The sequence below is a fragment of the Hordeum vulgare genome, chromosome 2H, assembly GCF_904849725.1.
Source record: "Hordeum vulgare subsp. vulgare chromosome 2H, MorexV3_pseudomolecules_assembly, whole genome shotgun sequence".
NCBI lineage: Eukaryota > Viridiplantae > Streptophyta > Magnoliopsida > Poales > Poaceae > Hordeum > Hordeum vulgare.
In genome coordinates this window covers 652,925,356-652,929,639 of record NC_058519.1, presented here as the reverse complement: position 1 = coordinate 652,929,639, position 4,284 = coordinate 652,925,356, and positions in this window count along the sequence as shown.

The window sequence follows — 4,284 nt, the reverse complement described above, 5'->3', positions numbered from 1 at the left end:
ATGAACTCTGAAAATGTTGAAAGTTGGCATGCTGTCATCATTTCACCCACATAGCATGTGTTAAAAAGTTGAGAGGGCTACGACAAAAACTAGAAGCACTTCGTGTACAAAACGGACAATCTCTCTCGAAGTATCAGCGTTTCGAACGAGAACTCATCTCTTACAAAGGGATTTCATTTTTTTAAACTTATTTGAACTCCATACTTTTTGTGTGTTCAAAATGCACCATTCAAAGGCACATCACAAAATTTCAACAATTTCTGACTTCATTTGGTATTCTTCGTGCATTTACTTATTTATTTATTTTGAGCTAGCTGACCCTGAAATTGAAAAGCACTACAAATGAACTCTGAAAATGTTGAAAGTTCGCATGCTATCATCATTTCACCCACATTGCATGTGTTAAAAAGTTGAGAGGGCTACGACAAAAACTGGATGCACTTCGTGTATAAAACGGACAATCTCTCTCGAAGTATCAGCGTTTCGAACGAGAACTCATCTCTTACAAAGGGATTTCATTTTTGTGAACTTATTTGAACTCCATACTTTTTGTGTGTTCAAAATGCACCATTCAAAGGCACATCACAAAATTTCAACAATTTATGACTTCATTTGGTATTCTTCGTGCATTTACTTATTTTTTTCAGCTAGTTGACCCTCAAATCGAAAAGCACTACAAATGAACTCTGAAAATGTTGAAAGTTGGCATGCTGTCATCATTTCACCCACATAGCATGTGTTAGAAAGTTGAGAGGGCTACGACAAAAACTGGATGCACTTCGTGTACAAAACGGACAATCTTTCTCGAAGTATCAGCGTTTCGAACGAGAACTCATCTCTTACAAAGGGATTTCATTTTTTTGAACTTATTTGAACTCCATACTTTTTGTGTGTTCAAAATGCACCATTCAAAGGCACATCACAAAATTTCAACAATTTCTGACTTCATTTGGTATTCTTCGTGCATTTACTAATTTTTTTGAGCTAGTTGACCCTGAAATCGAAAACCACTACAAATGAACTCTGAAAATGTTGAAATTTGGCATGCTATCATCATTTCACCCACATTGCATGTGTTAAAAAGTTGAGAGGGCTACGACAAAAACTGGATGCACTTCGTGTACAAAACGGACAATCTCTCTTGAAGTATCAGCGTTTCGAACGAGAACTCATCTCTTACAAAGCGATTTCAATTTTTTGAACTTATTTGAACTCCATACTTTTTGTGTGTTCAAAATGCACCATTCAAAGGCACATCACAAAATTTCAACAATTTATGACTTCATTTGGTATTTTTCGTGCATTTACTTATTTTTTTTGAGCTAGTTGACCCTGAAATTGAAAAGCACTACAAATGAACTCCGAAAATGTTGAAATTTGGCATGCTATCATCATTTCACCCACATAGCATGTGTTAAAAAGTTGAGAGGGCTACGACAAAAACTGGATGCACTTCGTGTACAAAACGGACAATCTCTCTCGAAGTATCAGCGTTTCGAACGAGAACTCATCTCTTACAAAGGGATTTCATTTTTTTGAACTTATTTGAACTCCATACTTTTTGTGTGTTCAAAATGCACCATTCAAAGGCACATCACAAAGTTTCAACAATTTATGACTTCATTTGGTATTCTTCGTGCATTTACTTATTTTTTTTGAGCTAGTTGACCGTGAAATTGAAAAGCACTACAAATGAACTCTGAAAATGTTGAAAGTTGGCATGCTATCATCATTTCACCCACATAGCATGTGTTAAAAATATGAGAGGGCTTCGACAAAAACTGGATGCACTTCGTGTAGAAAACGGACGATCTCTCTCGAAGTATCAGCGTTTCGAACGAGAACTCATCTCTTACAAAAGGATTTCATTTTTTTGAACTTATTTGAACTCCATACTTTTTGTGTGTTCAAAATGCACCATTCTAAGGCACATCACAAAATTTCAACAATTTCTGACTTCATTTGGTATTCTTCGTGCATTTACTTATTTTTTTTTTGAGCTAGTTGACCCTGAAATTGAAAAGCACTACAAATAAACTCTGAAAATTTTGAAAGTTGGCATGCTATCATCATTTCACCCACATAGCATGTTATAAAAAGTTGAGAGGGCTACGACAAAAACTGGAAGAACTTCGTGTACAAAACGGACGATCTCTCTCGAAGTATCAGCGTTTCGAACGAGAACTCATCTCTTACAAAGGGATTTCATTTTTTTGAACTTATTTGAACTCCATACTTTTTGTGTGTTCAAAATGCATCATTCAAAGGCACATCACAAAATTTCAACAATTTCTGACTTCATTTGGTATTCTTCGTGCATTTACTTATTTATTTATTTTGAGCTAGCTGACCCTGAAATTGAAAAGCACTACAAATGAACTCTGAAAATGTTGAAAGTTCGCATGCTATCATCATTTCACCCACATTACATGTGTTAAAAATATGAGAGGGCTACGACAAAAACTGGATGCACTTCGTGTATAAAACGGACAATCTCTCTCGAAGTATCAGCGTTTCGAACGAGAACTCATCTCTTACAAAGGGATTTCATTTTTTTGAACTTATTTGAACTCCATACTTTTTGTGTGTTCAAAATGCACCATTCAAAGGCACATCACAAAATTTCAACAATTTATGACTTCATTTGGTATTCTTCGTGCATTTACTTATTTTTTTCAGCTAGTTGACCCTCAAATCGAAAAGCACTACAAATGAACTCTGAAAATGTTGAAAGTTGGCATGCTATCATCATTTCACCCACATAGCATGTGTTAGAAAGTTGAGAGGGCTACGACAAAAACTGGATGCACTTCGTGTACAAAACGGACAATCTCTCTCGAAGTATCAGTGTTTCGAACGAGAACTCATCTCTTACAAAGGGATTTCATTTTTTTGAACTTATTTGAACTCCATACTTTTTGTGTGTTCAAAATGCACCATTAAAAGCCACATCACAAAATTTCAACAATTTCTGACTTCATTTGGTATTCTTCGTGCATTTACTTATTTTTTTGAGCTAGTTGACCCTGAAATTGAAAATCTCTACAAATGAACTCTGAAAATGTTGAAATTTGGCATGCTATCATCATTTCACCCACATAGCATGTGTTAAAAAGTTGAGAGGGCTACGACAAAAACTGGATGCACTTCGTGTACAAAACGGACAATCTCTCTTGAAGTATCAGCGTTTCGAACGAGAACTCATCTCTTACAAAGCGATTTCAATTTTTTGAACTTATTTGAACTCCATACTTTTTGTGTGTTCAAAATGCACCATTCAAAGGCACATCACAAAGTTTCAACAATTTATGACTTCATTTGGTATTCTTCGTGCATTTACTTATTTTTTTTGAGCTAGTTGACCGTGAAATTGAAAAGCACTACAAATGAACTCTGAAAATGTTGAAATTTGGCATGCTATCATCATTTCACCCACATAGCATGTGTTAAAAATATGAGAGGGCTTCGACAAAAACAGGATGCACTTCGTGTACAAAACGGACGATCTCTCTCGAAGTATCAGCGTTTCGAACGAGAACTCATCTCTTACAAAAGGATTTCATTTTTTTGAACTTATTTGAACTCCATACTTTTTGTGTGTTCAAAATGCACCATTCAAAGGCACATCACAAAGTTTCAACAATTTATGACTTCATTTGGTATTCTTCGTGCATTTACTTATTTTTTTGGAGCTAGTTGACCGTGAAATTGAAAAGCACTACAAATGAACTCTGAAAATGTTGAAAGTTGGCATGCTATCATCATTTCACCCACATAGCATGTGTTAAAAATATGAGAGGGCTTCGACAAAAACTGGATGCACTTCGTGTAGAAAACGGACGATCTCTCTCGAAGTATCAGCGTTTCGAACGAGAACTCATCTCGTACAAAAGGATTTCATTTTTTTGAACTTATTTGAACTCCATACTTTTTGTGTGTTCAAAATGCACCATTCTAAGGCACATCACAAAATTTCAACAATTTCTGACTTCATTTGGTATTCTTCGTGCATTTACTTATTTTTTTTTGAGCTAGTTGACCCTCAAATTGAAAAGCACTACAAATGAACTCTGAAAATTTTGAAAGTTGGCATGCTATCATCATTTCACCCACATAGCATGTGTTAAAAAGTTGAGAGGGCTACGACAAAAACTGGAAGAACTTCGTGTACAAAACGGACGATCTCTCTCGAAGTATGAGCGTTTCGAACGAGAACTCATCTCTTACAAAAGGATTTCATTTTTTTGAACTTATTTGAACTCCATACTTTTTGTGTGTTCAAAA